This window comes from Nycticebus coucang, chromosome 10 (genome assembly GCF_027406575.1).
Source record: "Nycticebus coucang isolate mNycCou1 chromosome 10, mNycCou1.pri, whole genome shotgun sequence".
Lineage (NCBI taxonomy): Eukaryota > Metazoa > Chordata > Mammalia > Primates > Lorisidae > Nycticebus > Nycticebus coucang.
Genome location: NC_069789.1, coordinates 57382507 through 57405187, shown reverse-complemented (window position 1 = coordinate 57405187; position 22681 = coordinate 57382507). Strand labels below are relative to the sequence as shown.

Sequence of the window (22681 nt, the reverse complement as noted above, 5' to 3'; positions counted from 1 at the left end):
GGCCCCGGCTGAACTGCAAACCAAAAAATAGCCGGGCGTTGTGGCGGGCGCCTATAGTCCCAGCTACTCGGGAGGCTGAGGCAAGAGAATCGCTTAAGCCCAGGAGTTGGAGGTTGCTGTGAGCTGTGTGAGGCCACGGCACTCTATCGAGGGTGATAAAGTGAGACTCTGTCTCTACAAAAAAAAAAAAAAAAGAAGTAGGGGAGACATTGCCCTCAGGAACTCCTGGTATGAGAGAGAGGTGGGGCCCCTGCCCTCAGGAAGTTCCCAGTCTTATGGTTCCCCAAGGTTACCCTAAGGACATGGGATAGCAGACAGAAGACAGAGAAGGAAAAACCCACCACTTCCAAGTTTCTGACAAACATTCTTTGCTTGACTAAACTTTATCCAGGTTCTTGAATCTTCTGCTAGACCCACTAGCAATAAAATCTAGTTTTGGCAAAAGCCTCCTGAGTCAGTTCAGCAGGAGCCCCCCCACCTTGATATCTGAGCACCCTCAATATCTGATCAGGTCCCTCAGCCTCTACCATCCCCAGATGATGTCTGATCCCCCACCTCAGGCTATCTTTAGCAGTACTATTAGGTCGGTTTAGGTAGAATCTGCCTCACCCCTGAAGTTTGCTGTTATTGATTTCCTTCCGCTGACCTCCACCCTGCTCCTTAGCTATAAATTGCCACTTGTCCATGCTGTGTTTGGAGTTGAGCCCAATCTCTCTCTCTCCCCCACTGCAAAATCCTAGTGCATTAGTCTCTGTACCTTATCTCAGTGGGCCTGAATAAAGACTGCCTTACAATCTTTAGTAAGTGGCATTGGTTAATTTTTTCTGTAACATTTCACCATCCCCACTCCCACCCTATGGCCTCCCTTCATGCTTCCCACAAAATCAGATTCACCTCTGTGGCCCATGGAATACAAGGTACTATTATGAGGTGGCGTTCCCTGCATCTACCACTACTTTCCTCTGAGCTCTCCCTGCTCTGGTCTTTGGGCTGCTCCTCAGTAGTCCAGCTGGCTGCAGCCTTGAGACCTTTCCTTGCTGGAGCTGTTCCGCATCACTTTCCAGCTCTCTCCTTCATTTTCTTTTATTCAGTTCTCTGCTCTGATATCATTTCCTGACCACCCAGGATAAAACCAGCCCTTCTTCCTTCCCGTGCTCCTATTTCTCCTCTTCCCCGCCTTCACCTTTCTTTGCGTCACTTCCCACTACCTGCACCTGTACTGTGTATTTGTTTACTGTTCCATGGCCTGCCGTCCCCACTGGAAGGGAGGCTCCATGAATACTGGGACAATCTCTTGTTTACCCCTGAATCCCATTGCCAAGGGCACTGCCTGGCACACGTGAGGCACTCAATAAATATTTGATGAATGAATACATAAACTCTGTAGCCCAGTGTTTCTCGCTGAATTCTGGGAGAGTGTTTACAATGTGCTTTTGTATTATTTTTGTTATGAAGACAAAACGTCTCACTTGCAATTCCATTATAATTCGCAATTGAAAGATATTTTTTATAAATGTAGATTTTGATTTCTTAAGAAACTATCTCTCATACTTGGGCATATAGACCCCTGGAGGTGTCTCAGGTATGCTTGTGAGGATTTGGAGATACTTTTCCTTTGGAATATGTCAATATTATTAGTCAAGTTTGGGGAACCTGTGTGTAGCTGTTGGAAATAAAGTGCATAAGGGTTAGCTAGCAGATGAATGTGCGGGAAGTGGTCTCCAGGGGACTTTCTGGAAAGCAGATCTTGCCAAGTAGTTGGAAGGAAGGGTGGGTGTCCATACAACATAGAAGAGCATTGGTGACTTGGACTAAGGGCCTGGTTTATGTGAACACTGAGAAGCCACGTGGGACAAGCCCTATGGGCCAGTAGGTGCACAGCTGCCTGGCAGAAGTGGACTGAACTTGGGTAGAACAAAGTGAACTACTTAAGTCAAGGGTTCTTCATGCCCTGAAAGCCTGAATTTGAGTGACAACTGCTCAGGGCTGGGACTACACTGGAGCGGTGACCCATTAACTCTGCTTTCTGGCCCCTTCCCCATCGCTTACATCCCATTGAAGTCACGTTGGCATAATGGCCCTCCAGGGAGCACCACCCCCCTCCTGTGGCCTGTGCAGCTGGGGCATGGAGTATGTGTGCACGGGAGTCAGCTGGCAGGTGGAAGATGACCTAGCCCTCAGGAGGACGGTCCCCAGCTCACTAGCTTGCAGGCCTTTGTTTAACTGGGAACCAACAAGGCCAGAGGTCAGCAGTTTTCTTGGAAGACTGTCAGAGCTTGCCTGTGGCTCAGGGGAAGCAGGGTCAGATTCCCAGGGCTGGGATGAGGTCCTATCACCCCATCAGCTCTCCACTGTCTGCAGCCTGGCTGGTGCCAGCAACGTGTGATTGGCAAGACAGCCGCCACAGCCTGGTCACAGAGCTGCAGACCTGAGTCCCTGGAAGGCCCTTTATAGGCCGTGTAGTGGCCTCCTTGTTGTAGGGATGAGGTGCCTGAGGTCCAGAGAGTTACTGGAAGATCCAAGACTTGAACCTGAGTGTCCTGACACCTAGCTTGGTGCTCTTTCTGCTATCTCCTGCTCTGGACAAGGAACCCTGGGGTGCAATGAGATATGGGCGAGAGTGCCACAGCACCTCGGTTTCCTCTTCTGCATCTAAGAAGTATCAGGTCAAGGTTGGAAGGTTGAAATAACTGCATTCTGCTCTCTGCTGGAGTGACAGCCATTCTCCTTGGACACATGCCTATCACGTGGCTTCTTCACCCTGTCAGGCCTTGGGTGCTTTCAAGGTAGAAGGCACTAGGCTTCAGGCAGGACTGTGTTTAGGGGACCTTAAGGTCTGAGGTGTAGGGCACCCTCTAAGGAAAGGCAGCCAGGCTTGAGACGGGCTCTGTGCCACTCAAGCTCCCTCCCTTCTCTATATGCCAGCTTCCTTTGCACTTCCTCCTGGGTCTTTAAGGACAGTGACTCCTTGGAGGTTCCTAAGATTGCACCCTTCCTTCTGTCCCCCTGCCCCCCAGGTTAGGAATGGAGGCAGAAGGATGGGTCTGGGGTAGAGACCTAACTGCTTAACTTTGGAAGGAAATGACATCTAAGTGTTAAGAGCTCTGTTTTTGGATCCAAAAGACCTAGATTTGCACCCAGCCCCTCTCCTTGACTTTGTGTAGGCTACTTACTTAAATTTTTTGAGTTTCAGTTTGAAAAGTGGAGTTATAGCGCTTAGCTATACTGTTGTGCGGATTAGCTGAGATAATGCATTATCATAGCGTACTTACTTGCACAGCCGGCACATAGTAGGCATCCCTGATAATGTCATCACCATGTGATGGCCAAGTGCCTAAACTGTGCCCACCACTATGTTGTGGGTGCTGTGGGAAATGGGCTTTCACACTTCAGCCACTGAGCACACAGTCTGACTAGAGAGAGAATCACGCAGGGATTAGAGGACAGTGTGAAACACACATGGACTTCTAAAATGGAGAGATTTTGATTATAAGGATGTTGGGGAGGGATCCATAAAGCGAAGGTGATGACTTTAAAGACCTTCTAAGGAGCAGAGAGTAGCAAAACTCTTTGTTTTTTTTTTTTAGAGACAGAGTCTTACTTTCTCATTCTTGGTAGAGTGCTGTGGCATCACAGCTCACAGCAACCTCCACCTTTTAGGCTTAGGCAATTCTCTTGCCTCAGCCTCCTGAGTAGCTGGGACTGCAGGTGCTTGCCCCAATGCCTGGCTATTTTTCTGTTGCAGTTTGGCCGGGGCTGGGTTCGTACCCGCCACCCTTGGTATATGGGGCCGGCGCCCTACTCACTGAACCACAGGCACCGCCCAGGAAAAGTCTTGATAAATATTCAAAATAATATTTTACTTTTAGTATCTCTTCCCACTCCTCACTTCCAAAGTGAACGTTCTAGAATAACACCCAGTGGAGCAGAAAGTCCTCCAGGAAAGAGCCCAGGCAGATGCTCTGAGTGGCCAGTAGCCTGGGGAATACAAGGTCAGACAATTAAGTTTGTGAACTCATCCTAGAAAAAGTGCTACAGACTTCATTGCTGAATGTCATTACAGTCATCTTCGGGGTCTCCCCTCAGAAAGCTATGTACCCATGCTAGCACCTAGTCCACCATCCAAAGCAATTTTGGAACTCTTTTTCTGAAATGGCCATCAAAGCTGTTGTCCTATGAGGTCTGACAGTTGAATATCACTGTGGTCACCAAATGGCCAAGAGGAGTGCTTCAAAGTTTACTGTAGTGATATTCAGCCGTGAGATATGCAGCATATTTTCCAGGATGAGTTCATGAACTTAATTGTCCATCTGACCTTGTAGAAACCTTCACCTTCACCCTCCCCTTTGCCCTAAAGGTGGGGGACACAGTCCATCAAAGACCAAAAAGTCTGCATAGATAAATGAAGGAAGAATCTTCCACCCTCTTCATTCTCACTGGACTTTGTGGGACGCTAGAAATATTTTTCAACCCACCGACAGAGAAAGAATTGGCCAGGGTTGGTGCCAAAATATTCAGTAAATTGAAAAGCGTCTTTTGTTTTATGGAGAAAGCAGCTGGGCTGGGAACCTTCTCTTGTGATTTGACATCACAGCCTGGTGGGTGGAGCCTTCCACTGTTCTGTCCCCACTCCCTAGTTCATATGTAGTTAGCCTAGTTAGGATTTTTTTTGTTTGTTTTGAGACAGAGTCTCACTTTTATCACCCTCAGTGGAGTGCTATGGCATCGTAGCTGACAGCAACCTCATACTCTTGGGCTCAAGCGATCCTCTTGCCTCAGCCTCCCAAGTAGCTGGGACTATAGGCACCTGCTACAACACCCAGGTATTTTTTTAGATACGAGGTCTTGCTCTTGCTAAGGCTGGTCTCAAACTCCTGAGCTCAAGCCATCCATCTGCCTCGGCTCTCCTAGAGTGCTAGGACCACAGGCATGAGGCACCATGCCCAGCCTCGTTAGGATTCTTTGTGAAAGTTAATTTCTGGTTCTACTCTTGAGTTCCATAACCTTAGACAAATTCTTCAGCCCCACTGGCCTTTAGCTTCAGCTGTGAAATGGTGAGACAGTTCTACTCATTGAAGGGTGAGATCTTATTCACCAAGAATGTTCTCTTGTTCCACTTTCAGCCTCAGGTCTGAGCTCTGATAAAGCGACTGTTGCCCTTCCCAGATAGGCACTCTGCAATGTCAAACATATAATTCTATCATTATCCAAAACATGTTTAAGCTACGCTTTGAAAATTGTCTTTGAGCCTGTAGCATGTTCTTTGAATAACCTCAGTGATGGGCAGTCTCTTCCTTTTAGAGGGAGTTTAATGTCTGGAAGCAGTCTAATCAGGGCAATGAGTCTAGGATCAAGCTGCAGGAAGATACTTTTAGTTCCAAACAAAGGAAGCTGATTTTGTTCAGCTTCTAAACTGACTCAGCAGTCAGTTCCAAATAAAATTTCATAAAGTTCTGAGCAAGAACTTCATTATTAGAACAGTGAGTAGTAGGGTATTATAACTTTTAAGGACAGCACTCATTTGGATATATTAATTTTGGTTTTTAAAAATGAATTTGCTATTTTAGACCTCATTTTAAAAAATTAATTATCCTCTTTATTCCTATTTGTTTGCAAATGCATTTGTTATGTATTTGAACATGCTTTCTATTTACTTAAAAATGTGACTTGCCCAGATCATTATTAGTTATAAAACACAAAATGTCCTATCTCAGTGGTTCTCAAACCCAGATTGCTGGAAGGGCTCAGTAATTTGCTGGGTTTGTTTGTTTGTTTGTTGAGACAGAGTCCCGCTAGGCCCAGGCTGGAGTGCAGTGGCATGGCTATGGCTCACTGTGACCTCTAACTCCTGGGCTCAAGGAAGCCACCATGACTGGCCAATAATTTGCATTTTTAATATGTTTCCAGGAACTGCTCATGACTGCATTTTAAGAACCTTTGGCCTGGGCGGCGCCTGTGGCTCAAAGGGGTAGAGCACCGGTCCCATATGCCAAAGGTGGCGGTTCAAACCCAGCCCCGGCCAAAAAAAAGAACCTTTGGCCTAGCTGAAAGGGGCTTTGGTCATATACTTGCAACCCCTTGTGCAGATCAGCAAAATGAGGCCGTGGGAGAAGTGGCTCCCCTGTCTAGCATTATATATCTAGTTAGTGACAAAGCTGGGACTAGAACCCAGGCATTCTACATGCCCATTTTAGTACTTCTTAAATGATCGTTTCTTCATTGGAGACTAGTTAACATGACTATAGGTTTTTAAGATTTTGCAGGACCTTCTCAACTTCCAATAATCTGGCCTATTACTATCGTCTTTAGTACAAATATATCATGATTTTTTTTTTTTTTTTTTTTGGCCGGGGCTGGGTTTGAACCCGCCACCTCCGGCATATGGGGCTGGCGCCCTACTCCTTGAGCCACAGGTGCCGCCCCTATATCATGATTTTTTATCTCATCACAGGAAAAACTTGTATTTGATTTGCTTTTTTTAAAAAATTGGGGTAAGGCTTGGCACCTGTGGCTCAGCGGCTAGGGCGCCAGGCACATATGCCGGAGCTGGCCGGGTTCGTATCATTATTAGTTATAAAATAATATAACTGGCCCAGGTCTGCCAACAACAGACCTGGCCCAGGTCTGCCAACAACAACAACTACAACCAAAAAATAGCCAGGTGGTGTTGTGTGCGCCTGTAATCCCTGCTACTTAGGAGGCTGAGGCAAGAGAATCGCTTAAGTCCAAGAATTTGAGGTTGCTTTGAGCTGTGACGCCACGGCACTCTACCAAGGACCACATAGTTAGACTCTGTCTCCCAAAAAAAAAAATTGGGGTAAAATATATATAATCTAAAATTTATCATTTTGATCTTTTTTTTTTTTTTGAGACAGAGTCTTGCTCTATCACCCTAGGTAGAGTGCCATGGCATTATAGCTTACAGCAACCTCAAACTGTTGGGCTTAAACAATCCTCTCATCTCAGCCTCCCCAGTAGCTGGGACTACAGGCGCTTGCCATACACCCAGTTAGTTTTTTAGTAGGGTTTCACTTTTGCTCAGGCTAGTCTTGAACTCCTGAGCTCAAGGGTTCCACCTGCTCAGCCTCCCAGAGTGCTGGGATCACAGGCGTGAACCCACACGCCTTGCCTAATTTTCCTCATTTTTAAGTGTACATTTTTATGGCATAAAGTACATTTACCTTGTTGCACACATGTACATTACCATCTCATCTTCCCCAAACTGAAGCTCCTACCCTTTAAACTCTAACTCCCTATTCTCTCCTCCCCTCCAGTGACTCTCACTCTACCTTCAGTGTCTATGAATTTGACTCCTTTAGGTGCTTCATGTGAGTGAAATTGTATAGGAGTTGTCTATTTTTCTTTATTTTTTGAGGCAGAGTCTCACTATGTCACCCTTGGTAGAGTGTTGTGGCATCACAGCTCACGGCAACCTCAAACTATTAGGCTTAAGCGATTCTCTTGCCTCAGCCTCCAAGTAGCTGGGAGGCGCCCGTCACAATTCACAGCTATTTTTTGTTACAGTTGTCATTGTTTTAGCTGGCGCGGGCCCGATTCGAACCCGCCAGCCTCTGTGTATGTGGCTGGCTCCGTAACCACTGTGCTATGGGTGCCCAGCCAGGATTTGTCCATTTTTAACTGGCTTATTTCACTTAGCGTGTTTTCAGGGTTCATCCACGTTGCAGCATGTGTTCGAATTTCCTTCTTTGTAAGGCTGAGTAATAGTCCCTTGTATGTATATGGCACATTTGGTTTATCCATCCATCCGTCAGTGGACATTGGGTTGTTTCCACATGCTGTGGAAACATCTCCTTCAGAGGAAAATGGCCTGGAGGGAGAAAAAGAAAAAGTGCTTTATCTGAGAAAACCTTTACCAATGGGTGGAGACAGTGTGGGTAAAAGTGAGCTGCAAACCATAAAACTGAATAATAGTCCCTTGTATGTATATGGCGAGTTATGCTGCTGTGTACATGGGTGTACAAATGTCTCTTCGAGTTCCTGCTTTCAGATCTTTTGGATGTACATGCAAACCCGGAAGTGGAATTGCTAGATCATATGGTAATTCTATGTTTAATTTTTTTTTTTTTTTTTTTTTGAGACAGAGTCTCCCTTTGTTGCCCTCAGTAAAGTGCCATGGCGTCATAGCTCACAGCAACCTCAAACTCCTGGGCTTAGGCGATTCTCTTGCCTCAGCCTCCCAAGTAGCTGGGACTGCAAGCACCTGCCACAACGCCTGGCCATTTTTTGTTGTTATAGTTATTATTGTTGTTTAGCAGGCCCAGGCCAGGTTCGAACCCCAGCCTGGGTGTATGTGTCCGGTGCCCTAACCCCTGAGCTATGGGCGGCAAGCCTTATGTTTAATTTTTTGAGGAACCTACTTTGCTACAAATTCTGGGAACTTGAGGCTGGAAATATGGATCTGCTGTTAACAGATCCATATTTACCAATTTACCATTAGTGGGTAAACAGAACCCAGCCAGGTCCTGGCTTTTATCCATCTGGTGCTAATGTTGGAAGGTGAATCAGCTGCCCGTAGGCCTTGCAATAGAGCGACCCTGTTATTCGCAGTTCACTACCAGAGGCTGCAAATGGTCTCTTGGGTTTTCTCTCTTCTACCCCTTTGCTCTCTTTTGATTTCCCTGTCACCAGTCTCCATTCATATCTGTCTCCGTCTTTGCCTTTGGGCAGTTATCTGTATTCCTGTCCACCACATCTAACCAGCCTCCAGATACTCCCATTGTGGTACAGAATGAAGTCTAGAGCCAGAGGGTCCAATCTCATTGTATGCGTCAAAAGATAAAATTACAGTAATTTTAATTTAAAGATCAAATTGGTTTTTGCTTGTGATTCTAGGATCAGGTAATACCTCATTCCAAAAAATAGGAGCAGAGGAGGTTGGCTTTATAGGCAGAAAAGGGCTGAAGAAAGCAGATCCAGAGAACAAAAAGTGGAGTACTCATTTCAAAGTTACTATCCTTGTAAGGTTAAAAGAGAGGGGATTATCTTATTACACTGAGTCAGTTTAGCTGGAGTCCCCTGGGTTTTGGAAAACTGTCCCATTTCAAAGTTCAGTTTGATTTCATAGCATTTAGCACCAAGTGGCACTCCTTAAATTCTCTAGGTGGAATAAGATCTGAGGAGGTAGGGAGCCAGGTGGTGGGGTGGGAAGACCTAGTGTGTAGTAGAGATTAAACAATACTGATAGAATTAATGCCTGAGTACGAGAGAGGGAGAATGCTGTCAGGCAGGGTTCTAAGGCTGGGCATTTTATAAGACATAACTAATTCTATGGGTTGGTTTTCACTACAACCCGATAGTCTCTGGGGCTATACCACCTCCAGGGAATCTTGTGCTGCCCTGGAATCCAAGGGCACAGTTGAGAGGCTTAGCACCTTCTGCTTCTGAATGAGTGCCACATGGGAGTCGGATTAGTGTCTTCATTGGGATCTACCCTTGCTGGGATGTGGGTGCTGTGGGACCTAGGGGAATGATTCCCACAGTCAGCAGTGCTGGGGGTTGAAGGACAAGAAGGACCAGGCTCTGGATTTGTCGACTTGATGTTCCAGCCTAGGTCTGCAGAAACCCAAATGTCTCATCACCTGACTCCAGCTGGTATTATGAAACTCCAAAACCAAAATTATTATTCTTTTTTTTTTTTTGGTTTTATTTTTTTATTTTATTTATAATTTTTTTTTTTGTAGAGACAGGGTCTCACTTTATGGCCCTCGGTAGAGTGCCGTGGCCTCACACAGCTCACAGCAACCTCCAACTCCTGGGCCTAAGCGATTCTCTTGCCTCAGCCTCCCAAGTAGCTGGGACTACAGGCGCCCGCCACAACGCCCAGCTATTTTTTGGTTGCAGTTCAGCGGGGGCTGGGTTTGAACCCGCCACCCTCGGTATATGGGGCCGGCGCCCTACCGACTGAGCCACAGGCGCCGCCCTATTCTTTTTTTTAATATAAAGAAAATCGAGAGTATACAATATTCTCTTCCTGGGTGGTTTACAAAGTCTATCTTTTTTTCTTTCTCTCTGTCTTTCTCTCTTTTTCTTTTTTGAGACAGACTCACTGGGCAACTCACTCTGTTGCCCTGGGTAGAATGTCATATGGTATCACAGCTCACAGTAACCTCAAACTCTTGGGCTCAAGCCATCCCTCTACCTCAGCCTCCCAAGTAGCTGGGACTTCACAGGCGCCCACTACAATACCTGGGTAGTTTTGCTTTTTTTTTTTTTTAAGTAGAGACGGTTTTGGAAAACTGTCCCATTTCAGGCTAGTCTCTAACTCCTGAGCTCAGGCAATCCACCTGTGTCAGCCTTCAAGCATGCTAGGATTACAGGCCTGAGCCACCACACCCAGCCTATGAAATCTTTCTATCCATGAAGTAAAACCAGTAGCAACCAAGTGTAGACCTCCCACAAGGCTTATACCAGCATCCCCTTTCCACCTTTCCCAGGATTGTTAACTGAATGAATACTTTTTTAAAAATGTTTTCAAAGCACCATGATGCCTAGTAGTCATGTTATCAGAAATTACTCTCTTGGTCCATTATCCAGGTTAACAGAGAGGAAAAGGAAAGCAGATGTGGTATTAATCCGTGGAATTTCTGTTGGCTCAGAATTGTGTGGTATTATTATTTTCTGCCACCTTTCTGGACAGTTTTATGGTTTGCAGCTCACTTTTACCCACCCTGTCTCCTCCCATTGGTAAAGGTTTTCTCGGATAAAGCACTTTTTCTTTTTCTCCCTCTAGGCCATTTTCCTCTGAAGGAGATGTTCCAGACACCCCCGCCCCCCACCCCAGTGTTTGTTTATTATCCTTGTTTCCTTTCCTTGGGTTAGAATGAGGCTTCTAAGCCAGATCCCCAGAAACAATCAGAGAAGGCAAATGTGCTGGGTGGTAATTGGTGATATTTATCTGGCGGCTGGGAGCAGTCATCAGGTCTTCAGAGTACAAACTGGTAGAATCCATTAACATCAGTACTTGCTGCTAACTGTAACCAGACGCCACCTTAATCCCAGCACCGTGCTGCTGCTTCAAAGGGTAATTCCCCTCCAGCAGCTGACTTTCCCTTGCCTGGTGCTCTGTGTGTAAAACTGAAAAGACTGTTATTTCCTCAAGGCTGTAACAGAGTCCACAAAAGAGAAGAGAAATGTCTTTGTGGCCTTGCCTGGCTCTGAGAGCTGCCCTGGCACTGTCTGCGTAGAGCGAAGCAGAGCACACAGGCAAATTGGTTGACTCACCTGGTGGAAGACCTGCAGGAAGAGCTATTCATCATCTTACATCCCCTGTGATAGAGGCCACGTGGTGCCTCCTTGGTAACACCCATCCCTTCTTCCATTCCATTCATTCAGGTCCCGTTTGCTGAGCCCAGGCCTATGCTGCAGCGCTGTGCATGATACATGTGTTTCTGGTGTGTTCCTTCCCAGAGCCCCCAAACCAGACTGCTCTGCATGGAAACCTAGGCAGAAAAACAAGGCAGACTGGAGGGCAACCAACCCATCATTGTATAGGTAAATAAAGAGAGCATGTGAAACTCAAGCCCTTGTCCTAAACTAGGCATGAAGCAAAATTAGTAGACAGGGGAGAAGGGAAGCATTTTGAGTAGCTTAAGTAAAGGTGGTTGAGAAGAACAAAGCCCGTGTCCTTGGAAAGCAGGGGGAACTTTGTAAAGAGGGGGTGATAGAGGGAGTGACAGTGGCATGGATCTCCTGGTGGTCTGGTGCCCTGCTTATGAGCCAGGCCTTCTGGGGCAAGGATAGTGGGATGGGCAGAAAAGATGTTACTTCAATTGAAAGCCAGGAATTGGGAGGCTTTCAAATTACCTCCCCAGTTCCCACTTGCTAGCCTCCAGATGACAAACAGAATGCTCAGATAACAGAGGCTTGCATAAAAGGACATTAATTACCTCTCGTAACCCACAGCCTGAAGGTAGGGGGTTTTAGGTTTGAGTAGGACTTAGGTTATAAAGGACTTAGGGTATTTTTGTCTTTCCACTTTGGCATCTTCAGCTTGTCAACTCTCAGTCCCCAGATTTATTCCCTCATAGTTACAAGGTGGCTGCCATATTCCATGCATCATGTGCTGAAATAGCTCATCCCTTGGAGCTGGAGAGGCTCCACCTTTCCTGAACCTGGTACCACCTGGGGAAAAAAAGCCTAAACTAAGTCCTATAGACCAGGGAAGAGGAAGAGAATGGCTGTTCGGTAGGAAACCAGTGGTGTCTTCCATTTCCATTCTTTTGGTGGGGGGCAGGGGGTAGGGCTTGTAATTTATGTTCAAAAACATTCAATTCAACATTTATTGAGTGCTTTACTATTCTTCAAGAACAGTTATTGAACCACTGAGGGAGGTAACAGCTCAGATATTAAAATACTGAGTAGATCCTTCCGCCTACCACCTCTTGTTAGCTTCTGTTATTCCTTGGAATTCTTTCCTACTTAGGATGCTAAACCAATCCTCCGCATTCCTGGTTTCCCCTTCAGCTCCTATCTTTAATATATTTTACCACCTATTCTTTTTTTCTATCTTGAATCAGTCTCTCTCAGTCTCAGTTTCCATCAGTCAATCTCAATGTCACCTTCAAGCTTGTTGGCTTACTTTCTTTTTCTTCCTACACCATTCACTGCCTTCCATTTCATGCCTTGCGTTATGCTATTCTCAGGAGTCACCTGCTCACCTCTGCTGACTATTCCAGATTTGGACACAGTCCTTTTTGGCTTAAAGTTCCAGTGATTCTCTATTGCCTGTTCCGTGAGGTCTTTGGCCTGGCTGATGGCTGTCAACCAACTTAATAGCAGTGTTGCCACTCTGGGAGTCCCAGGTGGATGGATTGCCTGAGCTCAGGAGTTTAAGACCAGCCTGAGCAAGAGTGAGACCCTGTCTCTAAAAATAGCCAGGCGTTGTGGCAGGTGTCTATAGTCCCAGCTACTTGGGAGGCTGAGGCAAGAGGATCACTTGAGCCCAAGAGTTTGAGGTTGCTGTGAGCTATGATGCTATGGCACTCTACCAAGGGTGACAAAGTGAGACTCTGTCTCTAAATAACTAAATAAATAATAGTGTTGCCTCTAGAGGGGAGAGAAGAAAGCATTGAGTTAACATCATCTACATTTCTACATTCATGCATTTCTGCCTGAATGTATTCTGTGTTATTTACATAATTTAAAAAACTAAAACCCTCTAGCCTGACATTCAAAGCTTTCCACAGTCTTTCCAGTTCCCCTCCCACACAAATCTTCCTATACAAATTTTCCTTTCCATTAGAACTAGTGTCCTTCCTGTGCTTAAGACCAACCTTGAGTTGTTGCCTGCACTACAACCCAGTATCAAATGACCAATGTCTTTCCCTCCTGACTTACCTAATTTCTGCCCCTTCCTTAAGCTGTCAAAACCTACACTGTCTACACCTTATCCATCAGCTCCATTTCACTTCCTACTGGCCCCCATCCCTCCCTGGAAGCCTCCTATTATTTCTTAGCTCTCTGAATTCTTGCTGAATTTTTGCTGTTGTACATCAGGGCTCCAGGCACATCTGCCCCTTTGCCCCGTTCAACTCTCTACTTTCGATACAGCCTAATAGAGGATGTGTGCATTCTTTTTCACTGTTTTTACTCATTCACTCCCTGATGTTTGCTGATGACAACATGGCTAAAGTGACCACGGCAGTGGGCAGTCAGGATTTCAGCTTACAAAGACAGACTTTAAGATATGGTGTCCAGAAATGCATTGCCTGTGGACTGAAATATCTGACGTATTCACTGGGCTTTGATGTTTTTTTCCTGGTAATATCTCTGGTAGTGTGCCCTGAAGCATTGTTTAAATACCACGTTACCTTTTAGTGCTGGATTTTCAAACCGGTACTTGCAGATGTCTTCATTTTTTATGTACTTAAGACCCCACATTTGAATTTGAACATCTTTGTTTCCAATCTCCTTTACCCAAGTGACCCATAATCATCTTCTTGGGAGATACAAGATCTTCCATGTCAGGTGCCTTCTCCAGGTTTCTACTTTCTTCCCTAATTTGTAGGAGGTGGAGAATGAAGGGATTGCTTCTGCAAATGGGATAGGTGCCCAATCTATGGGTTTCCTGAGATTATTTTGTTAGAAGCTTCTGAACTTCAAACAGTTCTGCCCCCTCTCTGGCCTGGAAGAGACCAAAAGGAACAATATAGAGGAGAGAGAGCAGGGTTGGGGTAATCAGAAAAGCTGAATGCAGAGAACTGAGGTACATGGCCTGAGGTTGCTGCATAATCAGTGGGAAGGGGAACATTGCAGCCCCCGCCTGTGGCTCCTGCTTGTTGGATTTAATAATTGTGTTCTCAGTAGCATTTAGACTGGCATTTAGACGGGTCTAGAATGTGAATTCTTGCAGAGGAGGCAGGCAGCACAATTCTGCTTTGTTCCAGTTCTTTGAGAACTAAGGAAATAATTTTTAAAACAATAACCCTCCTTCCTGAGTTGTCACTTGTTTGTTTGCTCTGAGGACTGCTCAGTAACTCTTTGGTCTCTGTTGTGTTTCAACTCTGCATCCCTAACCACAAGTAGGAATTGGTAGAAGAGTGGGTTTGGGTTTGTATGAAAAGCTGTTGATGTATTTGTTATAATTGTGCCGTTCTACTCATATTGTACACTCATAAAGACCCCCCTGGGCCAGGGTCTCTCATTCATTTGTTCCTTTGGTAATTCATTCCATAAACACTTTCTAGGCCTTGGTTTTATGTCCAGGACTATTCTGGGAACTATTGAGGGTAAATAAGAAGACATGGTTCTTGCCTCAAGAAGCTGTAGTTGGTGTATAATAAAATTATTAATAATGGAAGCTGATAGCATTTATTTCATCCCTTTTACTCTGACCAGAAGCCAGGCTAGAGACATTGCAGATACTGGTGAGTTTAATCGTCAGACATTTCTTGAGTTCTTCTTATCCAGGCATTTGTTAGGGGCTGGCATAGGACAAAGAATAGTCAGGGATGAAAGTCTGGCAGGAAATATGGAGAGCATTAAATGAGGAATTATGGGCGCAAGGAAGCCTTGTCACTCTCAAAGCTTCTCCTTCTGGCAGCATCAGATCACCTGGAGCTTATTAGAAATACCAAGTACAGGGCCCTGCCCCGATGCACTGAATCAGAATCTGCTGTACTTTAAGGTTACTGGATGATTCATTGTGTGCACATTGAAGTTTGGGACACACTGGAGAGCAGAAGGAAGCTTTTTCTTTTTTTTTTTTTTTTTGTAGAGACAGAGTCTCACTGTACCGCCCTTGGGTAGAGTGCCGTGGCTTCACACAGCTCACAGCAACCTCTAACTCCTGGGCTTAAGCGATTCTCTTGCCTCAGCCTCCCGAGTAGCTGGGACTACAGGCGCCCGCCACAACGCCCGGCTATTTTTTTGTTGCAGTTTGGCCAGGTTTGAACCTGCCACCCTCGGTATATGGGGCCGGCGCCTTACCGACTGAGCCACAGGCGCCGCCCTGAAGGAAGCTTTTTCTACACTAGGGCATCAAGGAAGTCCTTTCCAAGGACTTTTAAGCTGAGATGTGATGCATGAGCCAGGTGGAGGGTGGATTGGAGTGAGTTCCCAGGCAGCCCAGGGGCAGTCTGGGACTGTGAAGCTCAGGGTCAGAGCAGAGCAGAGGCAGGAGTTAGCTGGAAGAAGACCTAGAAACTAGGGGAAAGAATTTAGATCCAGTGAGACGAAGAGAAATACTGTCCCCAATTTATAGACAAGGAAACCAAAGCTCAGATAGGTTAAGTAAGTTGCCCAAGGTCACGCAGCTAGTACTCACTGGTAAACTATTAAGAGCTGGAATTCTTATTAGTTCTCTAATTTTAAAGTTCTGAATCACTACATTAAGGTCACTAAGAAGACACACTATACACACGATATAATTCTTAGTACATATCTGTATTATTTAGGATTTGAAGAATCTTATAATAAATTGGCTTAAGTAAAACAAGATGATCAAATTTGGAATAAAATAATAAAACCCATGAACCAAAAGGAGATATAAGTTCCATGTAAGCACACAAAATTTCCCCCCAAGTGTTTTAGGAGATACGGTATTAAAGGAGACACTCTTAAGTTATGTGGATAACTCTTGTACCTTTTTGTTTTTCTGTCATTAAACTGTCCAGAGGATTAATGGTGAGGGCAGCGCACTGCCTGGCTCATCTAGGGTCACCTCCTTTTTGTGGGCTCGAAGCTAGCTCTGTGTCCTGCCTTTCTGGTGTGGGCAGCAGTGCTCACTGGGTCAGAAGTGGGGAGAGTAAGGGTGGGCAGGGAGCAGAGACCCAGAGCAGCCTGTGTCTTCAACATCTCAGTTGAGATCTGTGAAGGTGGACACTGGCACCAACTCAGACACACAGACCAGCGTGCCCAGGAGACACTGGGTCCTCTGAGGATCACTGATTTCTAAGAGGACAAACTAGCCAAACCATCTGCTGTGGGGGAGCGGTAAAAGCAGACCCCAGTCCTTCCTGTTGGAGTAGGCTAAAGGGGCGAGGGCCCCTGGGGCTTGGGGAATGCTAAAGCTATTGGGAGGGTATGACTTTTAACCTTGGAGAGCTTCCAGTCTAATGGAAGATGCTCCTAGGGCAGGCATCCTCAAACTTTTTAAACAGGGGGCCAGTTCACTGTGTCTCAGACTGTTGGAGGGCCAGACTATAGTTTAAAAAAAAAAAAATGAACAAATTCCTATGCACACTGCACATATCTTATTTTGAAGTAAAAAAACAAAACAGAAACAAATACAATCACACCATCTCATGTGGCCCCTGGGGCAAAGTTTGAGGACCCCTGTCCTAGTGTGATGGAGGAGGCATAGCGCTCTCTTCATGAAGTCCAGCTGTAGGGGAGAAACAGACCCAACTCAGGGAGCTCCCAGGCTGATGGGAGAGACAAAAAACACAGATCCAGAGTAAATACGAGCCCAAGCAGTATCAAAGTTACGAAGGGACGTAAAAAGAGCACTCCTGGCTCCATACTGCCGTCAGAGGACTTTGAATTCAGGGAACTTTGAAACGTGATGATGTGTTGCTTCTCACCTTTTCCTGGTCAGCTGCAAAAGCTAAGTGTTATCGCATCTGGAAAATTAGATGACAGTGATGTTCCAGGTTATGCTCCTGTTAATGTAGTTGGTTTTCTCTGCCCAGGGTTTATTTGAAGTTGCTGCGCATAGCCCTGCCAAGAGGGGAGAAGCTGAGGCAGACATCCAGGCAGCACTCAGCTGTCTCCCCCCTGCCACCTCCCCATCCGAACCCCAGCTTTGCTTGCAGAGCCAACTCCACTGCACAGCCGAGCCCGGCGGCACCAATGGGCAGCACATTAGCCAGTTCCAGTTCAGGAGAACAGCCGTGCCTTCCAGCTGACGTTCCAAACACCATCGAGTTGTGGTATATTTGTTTGCCCTTGGTAAAAAATGGAACCCGCTGTCTCCTTGCCCTTCCTAATCAACACTTCGCCTGGCGACTGTGACTGCTGATGTCAGGGAGAGAAAGAAAGAGAACTTGAGGTCTGGTGAAAGGGTTGCTTGATTAATCAGGAGGTTCTTGCTTGTGTTTCACAAATGGCTCACATGTCACCTTGAGCAAGTTCTCTTCCAAGTTCCCATCAGAGTTAAACTAAGGCAACCTGGCGGAGAGGAAAGGTCCCGTGATCTGAAATCAGGTCCTGAACCTGTTACTCCTAGCTGTGTGACCTTGATTTTATTTTCCCTCAGACAAAGGATATCAAAAAATCATTTGTGCTTCAGTTTTCTTTTCTGTAAAATAGGAGTGTTGATGACAATCTTGCCTCACCAGGTGTTAATGAAGATTAATTACAGTATGTTGAAATGCTTTTTTTGTGTGTGTGAGACAGAGTTTCACTATGTCACCCTCGGTAGAGTGATGTGGCATCACACAGCTCACAGCAACCTCAACCTCCTGGGCTTAAGCGATTCTCTTGCCTCAGCCTCCCAAGCAGTTGGGACTACAGGCACTTGCCACAATACCAGCTATTTTGCTTTAGCAGGCCTGGCCAGTTTCGAACCTGCCAGCCATGGTGCATGTGGCTGGCGCCCTGCCCACTGAGCTATGGGCATCGCCCTGCTTTGAACATTTTAAAGCATTTAGTAACCAATATAATTGTTAAAGCATGGTGGGCTAATATAATTGTTGAAGCGTGGCGGGCTACCCTTCCTTTTTCTCATTCCATGGTATGGTGTTGATAATGTTGAAAAAAGAATCAGAGGGTGGAAACAAAAAGTTTATTGAAACTTAAGAGAATAATATTAGCCAAAATAAATATTCTGTTTGAGAGCCTGAGCAGTGGAAACAGCTAATTCATGGTCAATGCTCTGCTTGGGCTGAGTAGGAGAAAGGATAAATGGAAACCCAGATCTCAGGTTCAGAGAACTCAGAGCCTTCTGGGATAAAAGAGACCCAAGAATGCAGATGGGGATACAATATATTAACCACTGTATTTCAGACTCTGAGCGCTCGGGGCTTCCAAAGATCCAGGGCAGCCCAATGGAGGAGACATTTCCTCTTAAAGCTGCATGTGTATATATGTATTCCCGCTGTGTTCGTTTATTCAACAAATATGTTTGGACCATCTTCTATAGGCTGAGCACTATGCTGGATGTTCAGAATGTAGTGGTAAAGAAAACAGATAAAATCTCATCTTTTAAGGAGCTCACATTTTGATGGGGAAAGACGATAAACCAAGGAAAATAAGTAACATATGTGCTACCTTAGGCTGTGGCAAGTGTAAAGAGTTGTAAAGGAAAGCAGGTAAGGACGTAAGGTATGTGGGGGGGAGAGGGTTTGCAATTTCAGGTGGGGCTGTGGTACCCAGCAAAAGGACCCCTAAAGGCCCCTAATTGTCTCAGCCTGAATCCCCACACGTCTCAACCCCCACCTTGGGTTAATTCTGAGAACAGGTTTCAGAACTAGGAAGTTCCCTGAGTTCCCCAAAACTCCTAGCAACAGGTAAAACAATGGTAGAACTTACCCCAACCTCCTAGCAATGGCTAAACAATGGTGGAAAGCTTACTCACGCAAAATTTCCCAAGCCAACTTTGTCCTCATGCCAGCTGCCATGATGCGCCCCCTGAGCCAACTCATTGTAACCCCGCCACGTTGTAGCCCCCCTGATTGTAATCCCGCCCCTGAGCTAACTGGCCACATTCTGCTTCTGTTTTTGCTTGGCTTGCCACGTAGCACAAAAAGGGTATAAAAATCACCCTCCTCCTCTCTTCAAGGCTGTTTTGCCCTTTGGGGCAGCGACCCACCTGCATAGGTGTAATAAATCACCATCTGATTTATACCTAAAGTGGGGTCTGAGTCGTTCTTCAGGTGGCATGAGTACAACCGGGCAGCCAGGGAATTCCTCCCTGAGAAGGGAACATTGGAGGGAAAAACATGAGATGGCAGGTGAGAGTGGTGTCTTGGACCAGAAGAGCTGCAGTAGAGGTCATGAGGAGAGAACGGATTTATTTTAAAGGTATAGGCTGTGGGGTTTGCTGATGCTTCAGGTGTAAGACGAGAGCAGAAGAGAGTCAAATAGTGCCCTGAGGATTTGCTGTAAACACCGGGAGAAGGAGTTGTTTTTAGCTAAAAGGGGAAAGGCTGTGGGCGTGGTGGGGCAGGGAAAAGGTGAGGGCAGAAGCTGCATTTTCAGACTTAGCAGCTCTGAGGTGTCTATTAGAAATACAGTGGGACATGTCAAGGAGGCAGCTGGGTATGTGGGTCTGAAGGTCAGGGGACAGGCCTGGACTAGAGATTTAAAACTAGGAGTTTCCAGCATAGAGATGGTATTTAACACTCTGAATTTAGATGAGATCACCAAAACAGAGTAAGTAGGAAAGAGAAGAGGTCCTGGGATGGAGCCCGGGTCACTCCGGTGCTAAAGTTGGGGAGAAGGGGGCAGCAGCAGTGAGGAGGGAGGACGTCCAGGGGGTTGTGGTGTTCCCGATGCCGAATGAGGTGGTATTCCAGGGAGGACGGAGTGTGTTAGGGGGAGAAAGATGAGAGCTGAGAGTTTATTTATGTACCAATTTTTCTTTGAGTTTTTGGGGAGAAATCTTGACTGGAATGGGTTTTAGAGAAGAGAAATTGTATGTCATAAACGTGGGCAGCTCTTCTAAGGAGCTTTTTTGTAAAAGAAGAGAAATAGGGCGGTGGCCTAAGGGGGGAGTTGGGGCCAGGGAAGGCTCTTTAGGTTGGGATAGATCACAGCATGTTTGTAAGTTGATAGGAAAGATCCAGTAAGCGAGGAAAACTCCATGAGGCAGGAGGAAGGGAAGAATTGCTGGGTGCTATCTCTGAGCAGGCAAGAGGGGCTGGAACCTAAAGCACGGTTTTCCCACGGTAGCAGAGAAGGCGCCACATTCAAACACAGGGGCCAATAGGGAATAAATAGGGTGGTGGTATCTGTGGAGGCCCTGCTTTGATAGCTTCTGTTTTCTCAGAGAACAAACAGGGCACTCATCCAGGAGTAAAAGAAGGAAGAACCCTTCTTTTTTTCAAGACAGTCTCACTCTGTTGCCCTGGCTAGAGTGCAGTGTCCTCATCACAGCTCACTGCAACTTCAAACTCCTGGGCTCAAGCAATCCTCCTGCCTCAGCCTCCTGAGTAGCTGGGACTACAGGCGCCCACCACAACACCCAGTTAATTCTGCTATTTTTAGTAGAGACGGGGTCTCTTGCTCAGGATGGTCTTGAACTCGTAAATTCCCACCTCAGCTTCCCAGAGTGGTGGGATTACATGTATGAGCCCCTGTGATTGGCTGAGAACACCAATTTCTTTAAAAAATAAAGTGTAAAGGAAGAAAAAGAGAGAGAACTTACAAAATGAAAGAGGCACAATACACATATCAAATAATGTCTGGATCTTATTTGAATTCTGATTGAAACAAACGGTTTAAAAAAAGGCATTTATGAGCGAGTTGGAAATTTGGACACTGAATGGATATTTTCTTAAAAATTACTAATTTGGAAGGTGTGATAATGTTGAAGTTAATGTTTTATAAAAGGGCCATTATCATGTAGACGTAGATGCTGAAATAGCTATCTATGAAATTAGGCAGTCACATGGATTTGCTTCAGACTAATCCAGAGGAGGGTGGGGAGAAGAGGTGGTAGTGGTATAGATGATGTGTAATTGGTTTGGGGTCAGTACTTAAAGCCGGTTGATGGGCATGTAGAAGAATCATTATACTTTTTCTACTTCCATAAAATTAAAACAAAGGAAAAAAGAAGGGGAAAGAGCGAGAAGGCTTGCCATCGGAAGAGATGTGTGATTGTCAGATGCCGTGAAGGGCCCACTTGAGATTTAAGAGCATGCATTTAAAGTGAGGCCAGACAGCACAGAGGCGTGTATTTCCCCAGCTGTGTCCAGCTGTGTGGCCTACTTTGTACCACACGTGTAGGTACAGAGTAGGTAGAGAGTTAGATTGAACCAGAGTTCGGGTTTAGCCAACTAAATATAAGGAGTTAAGAATAGCATTCTCCCATGATACTGATAATGTCTTTGAGAACCAGGGTTATGTCTTTATTTCAGTGACTTCAGGCTGGTTCCCAAGTCCCTCTACAGATTTTAACCAAATTTAATGCTCTACTCCAGTAATGAAAAATGATTTATTTGGTTACAAAAGCAAGAAAAAGGTGGGGGCCGGGGGATAAGTGGCTTCAATTGCCATTGCCTTGATTCTCATTCTCCTCCCCTCTTTCTGAAGCGGGGGCACAGGATAATCTTGATTGGAGTGTTCTCGCCACAGTGTGCATGAGGCTGGGGCAGGTGTGATATTAATGCCTCCCATGAACAGTGACTTGCCTGCCATGGCTCCCCATTTTCACTGGTTAGCTTGTTCTGTGGAGGAGGTCATTGAGGTCCAGCCGGGAACAAGGCGTCGTCTGACCACAGCTCAGCATTCGTAGGGTGCTCCACTCAGGCCCTCCTGTGATCTTTCCCAAGACTGTTTCACCTGAAGCAGGAGCTTGACTTTCATTGGATCATTTCTTCCTAGGTCCTGCTCACAGCACTAAGAAGCTGGGTTGCTATGGCTTGCCTGCGTTAGCTTCCTCAGCATCACTAGCTAGGTCATGCTGACCAGTACAAATTTGTCTCTGATTCATGGTATATTTTAAAACAAAGATGTATTGAATACGTAAACTAAGTATAGTCAGTATAGTTTCTGCACCTTTTTTTCCCTTGTAATAACAATTTTTAAGATAATCACACAGGGAACTTTTTAAAGAAATCCTCATGCTATGCGCTCATCTCTGCCTCCTCACAGGGCCTTTTACCAACTGTCAGTTGAAAATTTGCCATGTTGTCATGTGCTAAGTTTCAACTAGGTTTGAGTTTCATTTCCACCACTCACTGGCTAAGAAACCCCAGACAAGCTATTTAATATCAGTAGGCTTCTGATTGCTAATGTGTAAAATTAGGATAATAATATTTCCCTTACGGGAATGTTGTAAGGATTGAAGGGATGGTTAGTGTAGGAATGGATGTCTGTTTTAACTTCCTTGATTGGTGTTTCCTTTTCTGACAAATATGGCTGAGAGAGGATTAGAACGTAGACGGCTCTGTGACCTTACATCACTGGACATCTCTGACATTTCTCATCTGTTTCTGCATCACTTTTTATATTACATTGAATGATGGAATTCAGTTCGAGATTTCTGAGACCCTCTTCA

The 22681-nt window shown here is 45.6% G+C and overlaps 1 protein-coding gene across 25 annotated transcripts in view; it reads left to right on the top strand.

The window, feature by feature from the left end:
• The window catches only part of NFASC (neurofascin), a 184099-nt gene that overhangs the window by 52733 nt on the left and 108685 nt on the right, over window positions 1–22681 (top strand). For 2 of the 25 annotated variants that reach the window (XM_053605696.1, XM_053605697.1), the window contains exon 2: window positions 11353–11511. The exons of the other annotated variants lie outside the window; for them this stretch is intronic. The gene's annotated coding sequence lies outside the window, so the exon portion shown is untranslated. The remainder of the gene's footprint in view (window positions 1–11352; window positions 11512–22681) is intronic. 25 annotated transcript variants of the gene reach the window in all.